Below are 23660 nucleotides of genomic sequence, written 5' to 3'. Positions count from 1 at the left end.
ATACAGCCACCCATCATTGGGCCTGTGGACGTCCCTGCAGTGCCTTGCAGACTAGGTTCTGTTGTTTAAAAATATTATTTTTTAATAAATACCCAGAACCGTAACACATACAGAGGTAACAGACTCCCTGTCTCAGCCCTTATCAGCAAAGTTCAATTAGCAGACTGATAACTGGAAGAGTCGGAGATAAACAGCTCAGACATACAAGCTGCTCTGAACTGCTCTGCCCTGAGAGCAGGGAGCTATGTCACTTGTCCTGGGCGGAGAGATAAGATCATCCCCAGGTCCGTGGTTATGGAATCGCAGTATAAACAATGAAGTGAAAAATCTCAGATAGTTAGCCAAACAAAGCAGTTTTGATGAAGCAATGTATTTAGGAAAAGTCTTAAATCCACATAAGCTATCAGTATAGATAGGATCCTTGGGATGGGGCAACCCCGTTTAATGTATTGCAAAATTTCAGCACTTCAATTACAGGCTCCATAGAGCATCCTGCAATAGAAGTAAATGGCAGACAAGACTGGAAGTCTTCAACTGGCATGCCAATGAAACACTGGTCTCGAAGCTTGTTCCAGGTGCCAGCGATCCCTGGAAAATTGGCGGCGCCCAGGCGACACCGGCAAAATGGCACCTCAGTCAAAAGCCGAGGAGTGATATAATAAGTATATAATTTTGTCTGTTTTTTTGTTTTTTACAGAATCTTAACTTCTTCAAATTGATAAATATTTTTATTAGTATAAAAATTATTCCCACATACAATGAAATAAGCCAAAAGAAGAAAAAATAAGTGTTTCATTTTAAAACCCAAACTGATTGTATTGGCATGAGGTTAACATAACAATAAAATGCATACATGACTTTGACTGTAACATTTAGTTCTTGTACTAAACCTTACGTGATTATTTTTGTACATAAGGTTTGCCGGCTAGTTTAACCTGTGTGAATTCTCTGATGTCTAACAAGAGCTGATTTACCAGTGTAACTTTTCCCACATTCTAAACATGAGAATGGCCTCTCTCCTGTGTGAGTTCTCTGATGTAGTACAAGTGCTGATTTTTGGTAAAAACATTTTCCACATTCTGAACATGAGTATGGCTTCTCCCCTGTGTGAAATCTCTGGTGTAGAACAAGATCACATTTTTCGTAAAAACATTTTCCACATTCTGAACACGGAAACTGCTTCACCCTTGTGTGAATTCTCTGATGACTAAGAAGACGGGATTTAATGCTATAACATTTCCCACATTCTGAGCATGAAAAGGGCTTTTCCCCTGTGTGAGTTCTCTGATGCAAAACAAGATCTGATTTAACGGTATAACATTTCCCACAGTCTGAACACGAAAATGGCCTCTCCCCTGTGTGGATTCTCTGATGTCTAACAAGGCTTTCTTTCCTATTAAAACATTTTTCACATTCCGTACATGAATATGGCTTCTCGCCCGTGTGAAGTCTCTGATGTTGAACTAGAGCGGATTTTTGGTAAAAAGATTTTCCACATTCTAAGCATGGAAATGGCTTCTCTCCTGTGTGAATTCTCTGATGTAGAACAAGATCTGATTTTTGGTAAAAACATTTCCCACATTCTGAACATGGAAACTGCTTCACCCTTGTGTGAATTCTCTGATGACTATGAAGGCGCGATTTAATGCTATAACATTTCCCACAGTCTGAACATGAAAATTTTTTCTCCTCTGTGTTAGTAACATCCCTTGTGACACTTTCGCTTTGCGTCATGGTCTGTGATGGATCAGAAGATCGGACTTGTATATAAGGATCAGTTGAGTGAAGGGCTGAAGGTATATCTGGGATAATGACATGTTCTTCATATGTATCTTGTGTGATACCACCGTCATCTGCTTTATAATCTGAAGATCTGAGATGTTCCTCTGAGCTCCTGGTACAGGCATCTGCCAAAAAGAAAAATGGATTTCATTCATTGAGTATATTATATTATTAGCTTATAACTTTTTATAGAAATCCTCCCTTATAAATTGAAAGCAAAACAGATGAAAATCTATCAGTAGACCTCAGAGCGAGGACCAGTAGATGATGATGTTTGGCCACCAGGCTCTTCTCCTTTTCCATCTTGGAGCCACCATCTTCCTAGGTTCATGTGTTACTGCTCCTGTCACCTCTCTCCTCTCATGTAATGGTCAGTGGAGAACCATAAAGTCTCCTGTGAGTCAGTGATATTAGGTGGTGTCCGTTTCACACACTCCATGACTACATGTACATGTATATTCCATTATAATATTGTCTACCGATAAGTACAGCCAGTAATTTGCTTCTCAAGTTTCTTCAAATTAACTATAGGACAAAGTCCCCATGACCCCATGACATATTCTTTACATTGGGTCAGAATGATCAGATCCCCAGGAAAGTGGTGGGGGATAGTGTAGAAGTCTTAGACCGGGTTCACACTGGGTTTTTTTGGTCCGGATTTTGACACAGAGTTCGCATCAAAATCCGGCTCAAAAAGCCCCCTCCCATTGAATTCAATGGGTTCCTTTATCCATGAGCAGTTTATTCCCGCTCTCAGAAAAAAGAAGCGACATGCCCTTTCTTCAGGACATCCCCCTCGCAACACTCCCCCCGATTAGACCCATTCATTTGGGCCTAATTTGGAGCGGAATGCCGCAACTGGATGCATCCAGTCGTGGCTAGCCATTTTTTGGACCGGATTGTGAGGCGGCCTCCGTGTCAAAATCCGGTCCAAAAAACTCCTTAGGGTATGTAGGAATTTGACACTGAATTTGTCAAGCAGAAAATTTCTGCTTCGAGAGTTTGAAGCAGATTCTGCTTGATAAAACTGACAAGGATATTGATGCTCGATATGACACAGAATTTGCAGATTTTGCAGAATTGTTTTATTTAGTTACTACTCACCTGGGCGGTCACTTGTGTGAATGTCCTGCGTACTCTCATCACCCGTCACATATGTCTCCAGAGCATCAATATTGTTCAGATCTTCACCCAGATACAAAAGCTGTGAAAGAAATATTGTAAAAGTCACCAGACGGATGGAGAAGTCACGTGGGATGTTTTATAGGAGAAGAAAAGATCATTCATTATCATGACCACCAAAAGTGACAGCAGGAGCTATCTGACCAAATAGCTGCAGGTCTCCTGGATAAATCCACCATGTTGTCATCTACCTGATCATCCTGGAGGATATTTTCTTCCTTACAGTCCTGTGGTAGAAGAGGACTGGGACATCTCTCCGGTGATGTTCTCTTACTGGATGGAACTGGAGGAAACACATACAGGGACTGAATTCATTCTTTCCATACAGATAATGAGAGGCCGTGTGTATTTAGTCATGTCTATTACCTGCTGATGTGAGGGGCTGCTGATCCTCCATCATCACCTCCTTGTACACATCTTTGTGTTCTTCTAAATACTCCCACTCCTCCATGGAGAAATAGACAGTGACATCCTGACACCTTATAGGAACCTGACAACACAATGATACAGTCATCACCAGATCCCTTCATAGCGCTCCTGTATAATGTCCCAGCATTCCCAGCAGTGTCACCTCTCCAGTCAGCAGCTCAATCATCTTGTTGGTGAGTTCTAGGATCTTCTGTCCATTGATCTCCTCATGTATCAGGGAGTGAGGTGGAGGCCCTGGGATTGGGCTCAGGGTTCTCCCCCATCCTTCAGATACAGGAGCCTGACAGCGCCCACTAGAGGTCTTCTTCACTACTGTGTAATCCTGTTTATGGAGAGACACATTAATAAATATCACTCCATCCATTCCCAGAGTCCCTCACCTCTCCAGTCATATCATCTGTTATTACTATAGATAAGAATGATGTAATGTGACATCATCAGAATCTCTCACCTCTCCAGTAAGCTGGTGCAGGATCTCTAGGGTGAGATTAAATATACTTTCTGCCATCTTGCTCCTGTCTCTCTCCATCTTAGGGGGGGAGGGGTCAATCAGAACAAGTGTCTCCTATGGCCATTGAGAGAATCTTGTAATGTAGGGACCTGAATATAAAAAAATAAAATTACTGGAGATAATAAGATAAATCATGTGAGGAGATGAAGTGTAGAACATCTGTATAATTTCATACGAGATGATCAGGATAATGTCAGATTTGAGGTTGAGGCAGTTTCATTCTGCTCCTGATGATCATGGGCTATAGTGGTCTTGCCAGTATGTACAACATATTATCTATGTAGATAGCCAGAACACAGTATATGGATATCTCCCATTGAAATGAATGTAGCAGTGCGCACGTTGTCTAACCATTGCTCCCGTTTTTCTGATCAGTGGGGGTCGGAGTGATCTGGTAAAACCCCTTTAACCCATTCAAGGACCATGATATATTATTTCATCATGGCATTGGCCTTCTCAGAAACCAAGCGTGTGTCCCTCATTCTGAATAGAGCCGTGGTCAGACAGCGCATTGGCTCCCAGGTCTGCCTTGAGCAGAAAGGCTGATGTACGACCACCAATATCCACCTCCAAAACGCTCTGTGTGAACATGCCCTAAAGCTCTCTAACACCCGAAATATATAAAGTAGTGATATGTTCAATAATATTAACTAATGTAGGTGCTTTGTCTATCTGCCTAAAAAGCAAAGATTTCACATTGTAAAAATAGTGAATTATTCCAAATTTCCACCATATTTCCCATTTTTTCATAAATTATGAAAAACTCTCTTGAAATCTCTTGGGAAAGTTGTTCCCAAAGTTATTATCACATGTGACACGTGTCCGTTTAGAAAATTGGGGCCCTGTCCCTAAGGGGTTAAGCTATATGTACCCCAAAATGGTGGCATCAAAAATGCATCTCATACCACAAAAAGTGGCTGCACAAATAAGACGCTTGGAAAGCATCAAATCCTGAAACAGAACAGTAATCCGACCAGGCAAATATATATATATATATATATATATATATATATATATATATATATATATATATATACACTTACCTGTATACTGTATACTGTATATATACTCACGATGGGGTTACAGGACCTGTGATGATGATACAGTCATGTGATCAGTCACATGTGGGAGGAGTCAAGTGATCACATGGTGAGGTGTTACCAGGTTACGTGCTCAGTGTATGGAGCAGAGCTGTGTGTGTATGATGAGTGTGAAGCGGAGCTGTGTATGTAGCAGAGCTATGTCTGTATGATAATAGTAATACATTTTATATAGCGCCAACATATTCCGCAGCACTGTACAATTTGTAGGGTTCAAATACAGACAGAAAGATACATTACAAAGAAAGTCATTTCACACAATGGGACTGAGGGCCCTGCTCGCAAGAGCTTACAATCTATGAGGTAGAGGGGGTGACACAAGAGGTAGGAGGGGCGACATTGCTTATACAGGGGTCAGACACTTCTGTAATAGAGGTGACTGTCATTACACAAACTAAACTGCCGTCACCAGTCGTGTCCTTTAACATGTGGATGGAGCTTGGACATATAAAGTTAGTATGAAATGGCCTCATATCATGTGGGGAAATGTGGGAGCGGGGACAGAGGAGGGTTTGTTTTAAGGATTCTAATTGTAGTACGGAAGGGTTTACATTAGGAATTGTGATAGGCCTGTCTGATAAGATGTGTCTTTAGTTTGCACTTGAAACTGTAGAAATTGGGAGTTAATCTGATTGTCCGGGGTAGAGCATTCCAGAGAAGTGGTGCAGCTCGGGAGAAGTCTTGTATACGAGCGTGGGAGGTTCTGATAATAGAGGATGTAAGTGTTAGGTCATTGAGTGAGCGGAGAGCACGGGTTGGGCGGTAGACAGAGATGAGGGAGGAGATGTAGGAAGTTGGATGCGGGGGTGTAGTGCTAGTAAAATTGATGGCTATTTGAAGTATATTCTAGACTCCATTTTGTATTATAGATTCAATTTTGTGCCTTAAGCAGAAATTCTCATTGCTGTGTAAACTCTATTAACCAACATAATTACACAGATCTTTCTCACCCAGGAGCCTATTTTCATTTTCTGAAGGTTGTTTTGGCTACCTTATCTGAGGCTTTGGAACTGGCCACTCCATAGTACAGGATGAGATAGACAAACAGAACCTGCGCAGTTCAAGCTTATGCAACAGTAGGTTGTATCAGCCATTTTTTTAAATGTGTATGCCGCAACCCAGTGGAGGAGACCAGAGGATGGGAGTTATAGTGGCGGATGCTGTGCCACCTGCACTCCACATACCCCCCAATCCCACTCCAGCATCGGACACAGTCAATGGGGTCCTGCAGCACTATCAGATGGTGGCGATGGTAGTAGTAGTGCGACTTCTAGTTGGAAAAGGGACCTTTCCTCTCTGAGGCGGTGTAGTGGTGTTCAGAAGGGCACTGATGGTGAAGCAGGCACGACTCAGATGTCCAGGATGTAGTGAAAACCAGGTAACTGTTTATTAACTTCAGGTAAACAACAAACCAGCAGCTTACAGATGGGGGTGGTATACACAGTCCAATCCCCCTGCCTTGGCCTTAGGAGGCTGCCCAGAGATGTTACAGACTCGGTGATAAAGTCCACAACTATTAGTAGTAGTAGTGGAACAAGGAGTCCTGACAGGGATCTGGTTACTTGGATACTAGGCCCGAACAAGTTCCTCCTGTCAGGATCCTCCGTTGCTCCTCCTGGCATAGCTGGCAAATGTTCCCTCAGAGATGCACAGAATTATTCCCTGTCTCAGGGCTGTCTCTAGATGAGCCTGGGGCATTAAATATTCCTCCTAGAGGCTGTACTGGTGACTGTTGAGTTGCAGTCCTGGTCTCCCTCCTGCACAGTCCAGCATACACTTTGCTCTGTCTAGATTGACTTTCAACAGTTGTTGGGGAGACTACAGTCTTCTTACTACCCCGCCCAGCGGCCTGTGATTGGCTAGGGCTGAACCAAGGCATGGGTTTTGAACTGTGAAGTTGGAAAAGTAACAGGGAAAAGCTGCAAGCTAATGCATGTAACATAGGAGACGGGACCTACCAACATAACCTGGAGGCACAACAGACAAACACTGAAAATAGCAGCACTCCAGGATGCTGCATGTATAAGAAGATGAGGGGGCGCTGATGAGGTCAGAAGCTCCGTACCTGTGTGAGGAGGACGCTCTTCACAGTGTTGTTTCCCAAGGGCCCTCTGCCTTCGCCAGTCATTTCCACAGTTGATGATTTTCTTTTCCGGGCAGATGATGATTTAAGCTCTTGGTGATGATTCTGGATCTTAATCTTTGTATCCTTATCTTTGTATAATATATATATATATATATATATATATATATATATATATATATATATATAGCATTTTACAAAGTATAAGCAATATCACACTATTTCTTGTAATCATTGTATTATTTAGCTTATATACTGTCGTTTTGAATCAGAGCAACAATAAGTGTCTTCAATGTATCTCTGGTAAGGAAAGGGCGTATTCTGGAGATGTTTTTAAGGTGGAGATGACATGAGCGTGCTAGTGATTCAATATGGGGAGTGAAGGAAAGGTCTGCGTCATGCTGCCTAGGAGTTATAGTAAGGCCTGAGTCTGCAATGGATATATCAAGGACAGATCTATTAGATGGTGGAAACAGCAGAAGTTCAGTCTTTGAGAGATTTAGTTTGATAGAGCGAAGACATGATGTGTATGTAGCAGAGCTGCATGTGTATGACGTGTATGGAGCAGAGGTGTGTCTATATGTGGCAGAGCCGTGTCTGAATGATAAGTATGTAGGAAAGCCGTGTATGAATGATGTGTATGTAGGGAAGCCGTGTATGAATGATGTGTATGTAAGAGAGCGATGTCTATATGACATGTATGGAGCAGAGCTGGATTTGTATGACGAGTATAGAGCAGAGCTGTATGACGTAGAGCTGGATTTGTATGACGTGTATGTAGCAGAGCCGTGTATATGTAGCTGAGATGTTTTGGGGGGAGTGAGGTAAGAGACAATGGAAACAACAATTCAGCTCATCCTGAAAAAAATTCAGAATGGGTGGAACTTTCTTTGGGCCTCGTTTTTACAGCATTCACTGTGACATGTCACCTGTGTTCAACGGATTGGTACGATTCTGGGGATACCAAATTTATATAGTTTGATTTATATGTTAACCCCTTAAGAAAAATCTAATACTTTGCATAGAGCCCCCCCCTTTTTTTTTTTTTTTTTGCAGGCCTAGATTTACTTTTAACTTATACCACTCTGGGGAATATCTTTGATTGATTTTTACTGGAAAAGTTTAATTGAGATGTAACAGCATAAAGAAATGGCGGTACAACTTTTAATTTTTTTTTCCTGCTACAGTGTGCACCATATGACAACTCATTCACTGATGTTTTTTTTTAATTTTTATATGTTCCTATGGAAAAGGGAATTGATTTGAATTTTTTTTACATGTTTTCTTAACTATAAATCCCTAAAGACTCTTGAACTCCAAGGAGTCTGGTTACTAATGCAATGCAATATAATGCTAATGGTGGCATTTATCATGGGCACTTCCACTGGGTGACCCAACAGCCTTGATGGCCGCCATATATAAATAATCAACTTGCACCATACTATTATGGGAATGGGTTTAACAATAAAATGGGGATCAGCAACCAATGACACCAGTGCCAAAACTGGCAGTTCTCGCATATCTACCAGGCACAGGACTCTCTCAGCTGTTCTACTCTATGGAAAGAGGACTAATTTGAGAAGCTAGCCTAGTCAGAGGGCAGCAATTTTTTTTATACCTTGAAACAAGTGTAAAAGTATAGTATGGCAGCAGAACACGCTAAATTGAACGTTCATTCATTTCAACAAGGCTGGAAAGGATTGTAAGAATTTATTCGACAAAGATCAGGCTGTATAAATGTCTAAACCTGCTCTGAGTCTTCGATTTGTACAAAGGCCAATCCTATCATTGTGCATTATATAACACTCATGTAGAGTTCGACAATCCTACAGTTATTGCATGGCACACTGACTACTTTGTCTTTGATTTTTCAAACAAAAAATCTTCAAACCATACAAAAAAGGTTTCCGAACCCTGTGCTATAACATTTACCACAAGAAAATGGATTCTACCCTGTGTGACTTCTATGATGTCTAAGAAGATCTGATTTCTGGCTAAAGCATTTCCCACATTCTGGACATGAAAATGGCTTCTCTCCTGTGTGAGTTCTCTGATGTCTAACAAAGTTTGGTTTCTGACTAAAACATTTCCCACATTCTAAACATGAGAATGGTTTCTCCCCTGTGTGAAGTCTCTGATGAATAGCAAGATATGATTTTTGGTAAAAACATTTCCCACATTCTGAACATGGAAATGGCTTCTCCCCTGTGTGAGTTCTCTGATGTAGGACAAGTTCTGATTTTTGGTAAAAGCATTTTTCACATTCTGAACATGGAAACTGCTTCACCTTTGCATGAATTCTCTGATGTCTAACAAGATCTGCTTTAATGCTAAAACATTTCCCACAGTCTGAACATGAAAATGTCTTTTCCACGACATGAAGTCTCTGATGCCTGGCAAGATCTGATTTTTGGTAAAAACATTTCCCACATTCTAAACATGAAAATGGCTTCTCCCCTGTGTGAGTCCTCTGATGTACAACAAGTTCTGATTTTTGGTAAAAACATTTTTCACATTCTGTACATGGAAACTGCTTTGCTCTTGTGTGAATTGACATCTGATGTCTAACAAGAACTGATTTCTGGCTATAACATTTCCCGCATTCTGAACAAGTAAATGGCTTCTTCACCGTGTGAGTCCTCTGATGCACAACAAGATCTGATTTAACAGTATAACATTTTCCACATTCTGAACATGAAAATGGCCTCTCCCCTGTGTGGATTCTGCGATGTCTAAAAAGATTTGCTTTCCTGTTAAAAGTTCTCTCACATTCTGAACATGAATATGGCTTCTCTCCTGTGTGAATTCTCTGATGTATAACAAAATTTGATTGAGCTTTAAAACATTTTCCACATTCGGAACATGAATATGGCTTCTCCCCTGTGTGATGTTTCTGATGTTTACCAGTCCTTTTGTGGGTTTTATCTTCCTTCACAGTTTGTGGTGGATCAGAAGATTGGACCTGTATAGAAGGATCAGTTGATGGACCTTTGCTGTGAAGGTCTGAGGGTACAGCTGGGATAATGGCATGTTCTTCATATGTATCTTGTGTGATACCATCATCTGCTTTATAATTTGAAGATATGAGATGTTCCTCTGAGGTCCTGGTACTGTCATCTGCCAAGAAGAAAACTGATTATTAGTTTTGTACAGTGTTATATAGCTACATTATAACCTTTATACATAAAACTCCTATACAAATGCAATACATGAAGCAAAACACATGACAATGTAACAGTAGACATCAAAGTGAAGACCAATAGATGTTAATGTTTGGCCACCCGGCTCCTCTTCTGTCTTGCAGTCACCTTCTTCCTTTGTTCATGTGTCACTGCTCCTGTCACCTCTTTCTTCTCATGTAATGCTCAGTGAAGAACCATAAAGTCTCCTGAGTCAGTGCTATTAGGTGGTGTCCATCTCACACACTCCCTTACAGCTACATACGTTTTAGTCCAGAATTGGGATCCATTTCGTTACAATCTTCTCTTGCCTTTGCTAAAAAAAAAATCTACATAAAAAACAGCACCTAAAACTGCCCAATGGGGATGTAGAAATGAGCGATACAAAAGAACTTGTAACAGTCCAACACCAGCCATGGGTGTCTGTCGTGATTTCTCTGGTAGATCTCCAAGAATCTGGCACAATGAGGTATATGCTATGCTATAGCAAATACTTTTGGCCATTTCTGCACCAAAATTACTTTTTTTTCCCAGAATAATTCACATAAAATATTGTAACCCAGGAGTGGATTGAGCAGAAGGTAGAAGTATAAGAACTTCCTATATATTTCTCTTTCCTTTTGTAATCCATTCTTGGCTTTAGCTCAAAAAACTGCAACAAAAACTGCAACAAAAAAAAGCTGCGTTTCTGCAAAGTGAGGCCTCATCCTTAAAAAAAATTTGAAATAGCACTTGAAGCTAGAAACAAGTGAAAACCAGACATAAAAAATATATAAAAAATAAAAAGTGAAATAACTAACATAACATAAAAATCAAGCCCTATGTGTCAAAAGGCAAACAAATAAAATTTTATAGCTTTCAAAACCGCATGGACAAAAAGTAAAATGGAAATGCAACTGGTTAAAAAGTGTGCATAAAATCTATTAGGGGGCGTTCACACCATCGTTGGAAGTTCTTTTTGATAGGGCCCGTTAAAAAAAAAAAAAAAAAAAAGAAGGATGGACACCTACCATAATGGACAATGATGGACTCTAAGTGATATGTTAGTTTTTTAATATTTAAAGGTTCAGTTAAAAAAACGGACACATTAGCATCAGTTACAGTCCGTTATTGTCCGTTGTTCTTCTTCCTTTTGTTCTGCTTCTGAGCATGTGCATAGATATCAATGCTAAAAAATAACGGAAGCTTTGTGTCTGTTATTTTGAAAAGTCCACCAAAATACCCGACGTATGACGGATTTGGTGGAAACAGACAACAGATCAAATCTAGAGATGAGCGAACACTGTTCGGATCAGCCGATCCGAACAGCACGCTCCCATAGAAATGAAAGGAAGCACCTGTAACGCTGACTTTGCCGGCGGCCGGCCGGCCGGCGACACAGGTGCTTCCATTCATTTCTATGGGAGCGTGCTGTTCGGATCGGCTGATCCGAACAGTGTTCGCTCATCTCTAATCAAATCCCCCCTAAAACCCATTGATTTCAAATGGGTTTTATAACTAGAGATGAGCGAACAGTGTTCTATCGAACACATGTTCGATCGGATATCAGGGTGTTCGCCATGTTCGAATCGAATCGAACACCACGTGGTAAAGTGCGCCAAAATTCGATTCCCCTCCCACCTTCCCTGGCGCCTTTTTTGCACCAATAACAGCGCAGGGGAGGTGGGACAGGAACTACGACACCGGGGGCATTGAAAAAAATTGGAAAAAGTCATTGGCTGCCGAAATCAGGTGACCTCCATTTTAGACGAATAGTGGATTTCAAATCCGGGTCATATGAGAATGTGAACTTTGTGACTATAAGACAGGGATAGCTGTACAGGCAGGGATAGCTAGGGATAACCTTTATTTAGGGGGGAATGTTATTAAAAATAACTTTTTGGGGCTCTATCGGGTGTGTAATTGTGATTTTTGTGAGATAAACTTTTTCCCATAGGGATGCATTGGCCAGCGCTGATTGGCCGAATTCCGTACTCTGGCCAATCAGTGCTGGCCAATGCATTCTATTGGCATGATGAAGCAGTGCTGAATGTGTGTGTTTAGCTCAACTACACCGGTGGAGTAGTTGAGCTAAGCACACAGATTCAGCTCTGCTTCAATCAGCGCTGGCCAATGCATTCTATTAGCTTGATGAAGCAGAGTGTGCACAAGGGTTCAAGCGCACCCTCGGCTCTGATGTAGCAGAGCCGAGGCTGCACAAGGGTTCAAGCGCACCCTCGGCTCTGATGTAGCAGAGCCGAGGGTGCACTTGAACCCTTGTGCACCCTCGGCTCTGCTACATCAGAGCCGAGGGTGCGCTTGAACCCTTGTGCACACTCTGCTTCATCAAGCTAATAGAATGCATTGGCCAGCGCTGATTGAAGCAGAGCTGAATCTGTGTGCTTAGCTCAACTACTCCACCGGTGTAGTTGAGCTAAACACACACATTCAGCACTGCTTCATCACGCCAATACAATGCATTAGCCAGTGCTGATTGGCCACAGTACGGAATTCGGCCAATCAGCGCTGGCTCTGCTGGAGGAGGCGGAGTCTAAGATCGCTCCACACCAGTCTCCATTCAGGTCCGACCTTAGACTCCGCCTCCTCCGGCAGAGCCAGCGCTGATTGGCCGAAGGCTGGCCAATGCATTCCTATGCGAATGCAGAGACTTAGCAGTGCTGAGCCAGTTCTGCTCAACTACACATCTGATGCACACTCGGCACTGCTACATCAGATGTAGCAATCTGATGTAGCAGAGCCGAGGGTGCACTAGAACCCCTGTGCAAACTCAGTTCACGCTAATAGAATGCATTGGCCAGTGCTGATTGGCCAATGCATTCTATTAGCCCGATGAAGTAGAGCTGAATGTGTGTGCTAAGCACACACATTCAGCTCTACTTCATCGGGCTAATAGAATGCATTGGCCAGCGCTGATTGGCCAGAGTACGGAACTCGACCAATCAGCGCTGGCTCTGCTGGAGGAGGCGGAGTCTAAGATCGCTCCACACCAGTCTCCATTCAGGTCCGACCTTAGACTCCGCCTCCTCCAGCAGAGCCAGCGCTGATTGGCCGAATTCCGTACTCTGGCCAATCAGTGCTGGCCAATGCATTCTGTTGGCGTGATGAAGCAGTGCTGAATGTGTGTGTTTAGCTCAACTACACCGGTGGAGTAGTTGAGCTAAGCACACAGATTCAGCTCTGCTTCAATCAGCGCTGGCCAATGCATTCTATTAGCTTGATGAAGCAGAGTGTGCACAAGGGTTCAAGCGCACCCTCGGCTCTGATGTAGCAGAGCCGAGGCTGCACAAGGGTTCAAGCGCACCCTCAGCTCTGATGTAGCAGAGCCGAGGGTGCACTTGAATCCTTGTGCACCCTCGGCTCTGCTACATCAGAGCCGAGGGTGCGCTTGAACCCTTGTGCAGCCTCGGCTCTGCTACATCAGAGCCGAGGGTGCCCTTGAACCCTTGTGCAGCCTCGGCTCTGCTACATCAGAGCCGAGGGTGCGCTTGAACCCTTGTGCAGCCTCGGCTCTGCTACATCAGAGCCGAGGGTGCGCTTGAACCCTTGTGCAGCCTCGGCTCTGCTACATCAGAGCCGAGGGTGCGCTTGAACCCTTGTGCACCCTCGGCTCTGCTACATCAGAGCCGAGGGTGCGCTTGAACCCTTGTGCACACTCTGCTTCATCAAGCTAATAGAATGCATTGGCCAGCGCTGATTGAAGCAGAGCTGAATCTGTGTGCTTAGCTCAACTACTCCACCGGTGTAGTTGAGCTAAACACACATATTCAGCACTGCTTCATCACGCCAACAGAATGCATTGGCCAGCACTGATTGGCCAGAGTACGGAATTCGGCCAATCAGCGCTGGCTCTGCTGGAGGAGGCGGAGTCTAAGGTCGGACCTGAATGGAGACTGGTGTGGAGCGATCTAGACTCCGCCTCCTCCAGCAGAGCCAGCGCTGATTGGTCGAGTTCCGTACTCTGGCCAATCAGCGCTGGCCAATGCATTTCTATGGGGAAAAGTTAGCTTGCGAAAATCGCAAACTGACAGGGATTTCCATGAAATAAAGTGACTTTTATGCCCCCAGACATTCTTCCCCTGCTGTCCCAGTGTCATTCCAGGGTGTTGGTATCATTTCCTGGGGTGTCATAGTGGACTTGGTGACCCTCCAGACACGGATTTGGGTTTCCCCCTTAACGAGTATATGTTCCCCATAGACTATAATGGGGTTCGAAACCCATTCGAACACTCGAACAGTGAGCGGCTGTTCGAATCGAATTTCGAACCTCGAACATTTTAGAGTTCGCTCATCTCTATTTATAACAGATCTGTTGGTGTCCATTGTTAACGAGTGTGATCTCTCCTTTAGAGATGGATATAAGCTTGCCATACAGCTGTACCCTGAATATAGACACAGTGATTTTTTTTTTTTTTTTTTAATTCTTTATATCTATTTCAATACAGACTAATAATAGTAAGTTTATTACACAATAACCGCTCACTGGAAATGTCTCCACCAAAATCTTTAGAAGCTGAGCGCAGGACGGGCCGTGGTGGGTACGTAGTAAATAGGGTTATTGTATTTAGAGCCTGGCACCCAAGTGGAGTATTTTTTCTTACTTTTTAGGTATACTTTTTATCGAACTGCTTAAAAGAGTTACCATGTTATTTATACCGTACGATGAGCGGAACAGGATTTACAATGTAATCATCGATGGTGAAATTGCTTTTTTCTTTCCATTTCCCCCCCAAAAAGATTTGAAAAAAAATTATCAATAAATTATACATACCCTAAAAAAACCAGCACAATGGACTGGTCCGCTATTATCTCCTCCCCAAGCTTCATTCAGTGACCCCATGTATTATGTATTTAATACATAATTGCAGCCCAAAAACATAAACTTATATTTAAATTTAATTTACCAAGCTGCCAAGATCCCTCCGTAATAATACATTATCCTCCTGTGCAGAACTTAATATCATCTGCAAACAGTGAAATTCAGCGCACCGTCGGCTTTCCCAATCTGTGCCCCGGGTAAAGAGCTGTCGGTGATGGTACCGTAGCTCTTTACAGTCAGAAGGGCGTTCCTGACAGTCTGTCAGGAACGTCCTTTTATACAGCAGCGCTTATAGCACTGTACAGTGTGAGCGGGGAGGAACGCCCCCTCCTTCTGCTCACAGTGCTCATCCATAGACGCGTATTATCAGGAGGGGAGGGGGCGTTCCTCCCCGCTCACACTGTACAACGCGATAGGCGCTGCTGTGGAGAAGGACGTACCTGACAGAGTGTCAGAAACGCCCTTCTGACTGTAAAGCGCTACGGTACCGGGATCGAAAGCTCTTTACCCGGGGCACAGATCGGGAAGCCGACAGTGCACTGAATTCAGCGAACTGTCGGCTTTCCAGCAGTATATAGAACTGCCTGGGCCCAAATCGGTGTAAGGTCCTCTTTAAAAATCCAACATAGAATTGTTGTAGTCAGTGGATGAGGAGAATCTGAGAGTGTTCTCACTTTATTTAGTGGTGACTACTCACCTGGGCGGTCACCTCTATGAAAGTCTTCCTTACACTCCTCATCAACCCTCACATATGTCTCCGGAACAATAATAATGTTCAGATCTTCACCCGGATACAAAAGCTGTGAAACAAATATTGTAAAAGTCACCAGACGGATGGAGAAGTCACGTGGGATGTTTTATAGGAGAAGAAAAGGGAAGATTTCATGTCACCCTATCTCCATCTACCTGATCATCCTGGAGGACATTTTCTTCCTTACAGTCCTGTGGTAGAAGAGGACTGGGACATCTCTCCGGTGATGTTCTCTTACTGGATGGAACTGGAGGAAACACATACAGGGACTGAATTCATTCTTTCCATACAGATAATGAGAGGCCATGTGTATTTAGTCATGTCTATTACCTGCTGATGTGAGGGGCTGCTGATCCTCCATCATCACCTCCTTGTACACATCTTTGTGTCCTTCTAAATACTCCCACTCCTCCATGGAGAAATAGACAGTGACATCCTGACACCTTATAGGAACCTGACAACACAATGATACAGTCATCACCAGATCCCTTCATAGTGCTCCTGTATAATGTCCCAGCATTCCCAGCAGTGTCACCTCTCCAGTCAGCAGCTCAATCATCTTGTTGGTGAGTTCTAGAATTTTCTGTCCATTGATCTCCTCCTGTATCAGGGAGTGAGGTGGAGGCCCCGGGATTGGGCTCAGGGTTCTCCCCCATCCTTCAGATACAGGAGCCTGACAGCGCCCACTAGAGGTCTTCTTCACTACTGTGTAATCCTGTTTATGGAGAGGCACATTAATAAATATATAGGTTACAGTGGGGGTCACCTAGACTGATCAAACATATAAATGAGTTTCATGGAGGTGACGCTAGTTGTATGAATTTTGCTGGAGTTGAGCAAGTTCAGATGCCTCTGTTTGGAGGTGACAGAAAAAAGCTGCTTCTACAAAATGAATTATAAACATGAACACTCTGGGACCTCTTGGTCTGAATGATCTAAATGACATGATACAATATAAGTGTAGTTGATCTTGGATTCCTTAATCCTTCCTTCTTCAAGATATTGTAGGGATGTTAAAATTAATGCACTTTTTTAGACAATACATACTGTAGATCGCAGTAATAGTCATTTTAGAACAATCTCATTGAGATTTTCCTATAGTCTTGGGTCAAAAAGTTTTTCCAACTTGGTTTAGGGGTTTTTCTTTATTTTTACATCAACTTACGCCGATTGTAAAACGTTCTTTCTATGCAGAGAAAAGTCTCAATAATTGTGTAATTTAAAATTCATCCAACTGACTGCGCTTTGTTCTGTACAATATATATCATTACAATAGTAGGTGTTTTTTCTAGATCATGGTTTTTCTGCATTATTTAATTTTTGAAGGGGAGCCGGGATGCCTGTTCTGACTTTCTATATATAAGGTTTTTCCTTCTGGTTTGATTTTTGGATATAGAAGCGGTAATAGCATTCTTTAAAAATTAGTTTCCTTTCTGGTCCGCCTCTGGTGTGTCCCGGCAGAGAAACTATGTAAGGGAAGGGTTAAAGTCTTCTTTCAGGTCCTCCATTTCTCTTTTTGTATTGGACATTTAGGGTTGTGTGGTTCTCCTTCAGGTCTGCCTATTTTGGGGGCGGGGCTTACCGAAGAGGCTTCTGCCTTTGATTGGTTGCTTCCTCCACACCTCCAGAGGACGGCATCTGATTGGTTTATGCCCTAAAGAACTCATGTATATAATAATCTCCTCTTTCCCTGATTGGATAGCATGTTGTGAGGCTTGAAAAAATGTGCCCAGCGCAACACAGATGTTGCCTAGCCATCCTATGTGCAGTACTATACTCCTATACTTTACCTATGGATATGCTTTTATCTAAGACTGAATCAAACTACACTTTGGTGAGTGGCCCCTTATTTCTTCTTTACAATTTTTACATTAATAAATATCTGTACATAGATTTCCAGAATCTAAAATGTGACATCATCAGAATCTCTCACCTCTCTAATAAGCTGGTGCAGGATCTCTAGGGTCAGATTCAATATACGCTCTACCATCTTGTCTCTGTTTCTATTCATCCTTGATGGGTCAGTCATAAATATTGTCTTATATGTCCAAGATTTCCACACAGAGGAGCCTGTATAATAGGAACAGGAATTTGAAAAAATAAATATATACACACACACACACACACACACACACACACACTGTATATATAATTTTTCTTCTTTAGGGGGTGTTCACACGTATGGATTTGAAGCTCAAATTGAGGCAGACTCTGCCTCAAAAGCCACCAGAAATTTGCCTCCCATTCATTTCAAAGGGAGGCAGTAGTTAACTCTTTCTGCAGGCTAACCTTTCCAGACTCAGCCTAAGAACTCCCATTGAAATGAATGGGAGGTGGGAAATACACCTTTGCCGTCGGCGCAGAATAAAGTCGGAAATGCAGTGGAACTCTTCTTCATATTCTGCTACAAATTCAGCATCAAAATGCTCATTGGTTATTGACAAGCAGAAAAAATCTGCTTCAAATTCATAAATGTGAAAACCCCATTACAATCCTGCAGTAGAAGAGGACTGGGACATCTCTCTGGTGATGTTCTCTTACTGGATGGAACTGGAGGAAACACATACAGGGACTGAATTCATTCTTTCCATACAGATAATGAGAGGCCGTGTGTATTTAGTCATGTCTATTACCTGCTGATGTGAGGGGCTGCTGATCCTCCATCATCACCTCCTTGTACACATCTTTGTGTCCTTCTAAATACTCCCACTCCTCCATGGAGAAATAGACAGTGACATCCTGACACCTTATAGGAACCTGACAACACAATGATACAGTCATCACCAGATCCCTTCATAGCGCTCCTGTATAATGTCCCAGCATTCCCAGCAGTGTCACCTCTCCAGTCAGCAGCTCAATCATCTTATTGGTGAGTTCTAGGATCTTCTGTCCATTGATCTCCTCATGTATCAGGGAGTGAGGTGGAGGCTCCGGGATTGGGCTAAGGGTTCTCCTTCTTGGTTTAGACACAGGAGCCTGACAGCGCCCACTAGAGGTCTTCTTCACTACTGTGTAATCCTGTTTATAAAGAGACACATTAATAAATCTCACTCCATCCATTCCCAGAGTCCCTCACCTCTCCAGTCATATCATCTGTTATTACTATAGATAAGAATGATGTAATGTGACATCATCAGAATCTCTCACCTCTCCAGTAAGCTGGTGCAGGATCTCCAGGGTGAGATGTAATATACTTTCTGCCATCTTGCTCCTGTCTCTCTCCTTTCTTGACAGATCAATCAGTAAAATGTTTGCATTGGTCCACTAAATCTGAATAAATAAAATAACATTACTGAAGATAATATTTTGTAGATCTTCTATATTCAGTTTTTGTACATTTGGTATAGGAGATGATGGGTTTGTCAGGACATTTCCAACATGTTTGGTTTGAGGTTGTTTCTATGTTTCCTTCTTCACATGACAATTTTATTAAAAAGAAAATCACATTTTATCTTTTTATACACATAGCTAAGATTGTCACTATTATATTGACTATTATTTATATCACACAATGAATGGCATTAAAAAACAGAAAAACCAATGATGTAACGCCTTTTCATATGACACTAAGGTTGCTGTGCTATCTATATTGTTTCCAGAGATATCACTGGAAAAATACGAAAACACAACTAAAGGCAAAAAAGTTTTAGATGATAATCCAAAAAAAATCAACAATATAGAACATGGACAATGGAATCATCATACGTAAAAAAAAAAAGAATTATTTGAAAATATTAAAAAACATTGATACAACACACTGCAGAGACAAACATACATATAAGGGGACCAATGCTACCTGTCAAAGAACATACGTGGTAGTTGAAAAAATGTAAATATGTAACAAAAATGCAATCCAGCAATGAAGTATGGTGATAAATGATAGCCTTTAGCAGAGAGATCAACATAAGTGAGTGTTTATACGTAGTGAAGTCATAGTGACAACTTTATATGGGAGTTAATATAGTTAGCTCTGCATAAGGACAAGTGTAGAAAATACTGTGGATACTGGAATGAAGTGAAATAAATTAAGTAAAATCATAAAGGATAGTACATACCACGATAAAAACATGCCCCGACGCGCGTTTCGCTGTAAAGGCTTCGTCAGGGGAGTTGTGTTTTAGGCTGTGTGAATGCATTGCGGTTCTTCCCGTAGCGCTTTGAAGAGAAAGTTCACAGTTCGAAGTTTTCCTCCGCGGACTTTGTCTTACCATAATATCTACAGGAAAGCCGCTGGCGTTTCCGTAGATATAATTGACATGCTGCGATTTTCAAAACCGCAACGGTTTTGGAAATCACAGCATGTCCGCGCTGCGATTTGTTCCTAAAAGTGGGGATGGGATTCGCATGAATCTCATCCACTTGCAAGTACTGTATAACGCCACGATTTTTCCTGCGGCGTTTCCGACCCATGGGGCCCCGGCCTTAAGGTGTTTTAGACCGTGTCCCTAAGGGGTGAAAGCTATATCTACAGCAAAATGGTGAAATGCACAACTCATACCACAAAATATAATCCTCACAGAGACACAAGTAAAGTGGATTGTCTCCTCGAAAGCAGCAAATTACAAAATAGGCTAGAAAAAGATGGGGTTACACTCCATGGCAATGAAACAGTTAATGATACGTGTGACCCAGTAATCCTGTCAAAGACGGCTACTATATACACACACTATATACACACACATACCTCCACCTGTCCAGCTGTATACTGTATATATACTCGTTCTGGGGTTACAGGACCTGTGATGATGTCACAGTCATGTAATCAATCCTATGTGTGGGAGGAGTCAAGTGATCACATGATGAAGTGTTACCAGGTTACGTGCTCAGTGTATACAGGACTCTGCTGTGTGTATGACGTGTATGTAGCAGAGCTGTGTATGTATGATGTGTATTGAGCAGAGCTGAATGTTTATGAAGTTTATGGAGCAGACCGTGTGTGTATGATGTGTACAGAGCAGACCGTGTGTGTATGATGTGTACAGAGCAGAGCTGTATGTATATGATGTGTACAGAGCAGAGCTGTGTGTGTATGATATGTATGGAGCAGAGCCGTGTGTTTATGATGTGTATGGGGCAGAGCTGTGTGTGTATGATGTGTATAGAGCAGAGCTGTGTGTATATGACGTGTATGGAGCAGAGCTGTGTGTGTATGACGTGTACGGAGCAGAGTCGTGTGTGCATGATGTGTATGTGGCAGAGCTGTGTGTGTATGATGTGTATGGAGCAGAGCTGTGTGTCTATGATGTGTATGGAGCAGAGCTGTGTGTGTATGATGTGTATAGAGCAGAGCTGTGTGTATATGACGTGTATGGAGCAGAGCTGTGTGTATATGACGTGTATGGAGCAGAGCTGTGTGTATATGACGTGTATGGGGCAGAGCTGTGTGTGTATGACGTGTACGGAGCAGAGTCGTGTGTGCATGATGTGTATGGAGCAGTGCTGTGTGTGTATGATGTGTATGGAGCAGAGCTGTGTGTGTATGATGTGTATAGAGCAGAGCTGTGTGTATATGACGTGTATGGAGCAGAGCTGTGTGTATATGACGTGTATGGAGCAGAGCTGTGTGTATATGACGTGTATGGGGCAGAGCTGTGTGTGTATGACGTGTACGGAGCAGAGCTGTGTGTGTATGATGTGTATGTGGCAGAGCTGTGTGTGTATGATGTGTATGGAGCAGAGCTGTGTGTCTATGATGTGTATGGAGCAGAGCTGTGTGTGTATGATGTGTATAGAGCAGAGCTGTGTGTATATGACGTGTATGGAGCAGAGCTGTGTGTATATGACGTGTATGGAGCAGAGCTGTGTGTATATGATGTGTATGGGGCAGAGCTGTGTGTGTATGACGTGTATGGAGCAGAGCCGTGTGTGTATGGGGCAGAGCTGTGTGTGTATGACGTGTATGGGGCAGAGCCGTGTGTGTATGGAACAGAGCCGTGTGTGTATGACGTGTATGGAGCAGAGCTGTGTGTGTATGATGTGTATGGAACAGAGCCGTGTGTGTATGATGTGTATGGGGCAGAGCTGTGTGTGTATGACATGTATGGAGCAGAGCTGTGTGTGTTTGAAGCGTATGGATGCATTTTGGCATCCATGTTTGTGTCATTTTGATTGCATATATGTTTTGGCACGTTATCAGCACTTTGCTAGTGCAATATAGCGGTCTTCCCATTTTTTGCCACATTATGTGTTGTACTATCATCAATTTTCCAGGGATGCCCTCTGAATGGTGGCTGTGATACTACAGGTCTTTCATACGGTTGTGTTTTATTGTCCTCATTGTGCCTTGGTGTTTTTAATCTTCATTAGTGTTTTTCATACAAAATGATTTTTGTATTTTCCCATTTCAATGATGTGTCTTTGGATTTTTTCCATTTGAGTGTTATACTTACCTGACCTTCTGGGTCCTTGTTTTGTTCCTTAATTGGCTAAATGTAGAGAGGGCCTGAATGACGTTAAACTAAATGTAAACAAGGCTCCAGGTCAAGATGGATAAAACCTAAGAGTTCTCAGCTCAATTATTTCGATGCCACTTGGTTTTTGAGATTATGTCCTTACTGGTACAGTGCCAAGGAACTGATCAAATATGATACCCATGTCAAAGCGGGGCTCTAAGTCTCCCCAGGTAATTATAGACCGGAAAGTTTATCATTCATTGTGAGGAAAATTTTTGAGAAGCTGTGACTTACACTTCCGTAATTGTGGCAAACCTTTGGTGCATCTAGTTTGGGTTAGACAAGTGGGTGCAGATTCTCAGAAAAAGGGGGCACGGGATACATGTTCCACAATGTGCCAAAATTGTGTTGTAAAATTCTGTCTCAAAGTATATCAAGAAAAAGGCGGTATAAACTTAGACTAGAGATTGTACGATAAGCCAGATTTATCATCCAGCATCAGTCACATAGTCACTGAACCATCTGCTATGTCTCTCCCGTCTCCTGTTACTATCTACTCGGGACATCTCTCCAAACCTTGGTCCTCCTTCTTCTACTAATTTTAACTCCACACCTCTCTCACCAAGAAACCCTGCTAATGTTATTAATATTCAATGTCTCCTACTCCAGTCTCTTTCTTTTTTTTAATGTGGATTGTGAGCCCCATATAGGGATCACAATGTTATTTTTTTTCCTATCAGTATGTCTTTGTAGAATGGGAGGAATGCCACACAAACACAGGGAGAACATACAAACTCCTTGCAGATGATGTTCCTGGTGGGATTTGAACCCAGGACTCCAGCGCTGCAAGACTGCAGTGCTAACCACTGAGCTACCATGTTACCCCCAGTCTTTTTCTCTTGTGGACTCTGGAACGTTCAGTCTGCAACAAACTTGACATTATTCAAGATCTCTTCATTTCAAAGTCTTTTACCCTGCTGACTGTCACAGAAACCTGGGTTTTACACTTTGATACAGCCTACCCTGCTGCTCTCTGTTATGATGACCTCCAATTTTCACACATCCCTAGACCTGAGGATAGGCAGCGTGGAGACATAGGCATCCTTCTATCACCATAATGCACTTTACAGGTTATTTCCCCAGTACCATCGCTCTCCCTCCCCTCCTTTGAAGTACAAACTATCAGACTTTTCTGGCAAGACTTTTCTCGAGCTGCATCGGTGCTCTGGAATGCTTTACTCTGGACCATCAGATTAACCCCCTACTAAGACAGCTTCAAAACTGCCCTAAAATCACATCTGTTTAGTCAGCCTTATCAGATGACCTGATGACATTGTTCTACATCTCCGAACACTTAGCTGACATCTCTTATGCTAAGCTATCTTTCCTTATTTCGTGGAACTTCACCTCTCCATCTAGAAGTCACTGTGCACCG

General features: G+C 42.5%; 1 pseudogene; it reads right to left on the bottom strand.

The window, feature by feature from the left end:
* Positions 1-467: 467 nt before the first annotated feature.
* On the bottom strand, positions 468-23474 carry LOC142209935 (uncharacterized; annotated as a pseudogene).
* Between the last annotated feature and the right edge of the window lie 186 nt (positions 23475-23660).

The sequence above is a fragment of the Leptodactylus fuscus genome, chromosome 6 (assembly GCF_031893055.1).
Source record: "Leptodactylus fuscus isolate aLepFus1 chromosome 6, aLepFus1.hap2, whole genome shotgun sequence".
NCBI lineage: Eukaryota > Metazoa > Chordata > Amphibia > Anura > Leptodactylidae > Leptodactylus > Leptodactylus fuscus.
The sequence above is the reverse complement of the archived record's forward strand: the minus strand, read 5'-3'. Positions and strand labels throughout refer to the sequence as shown.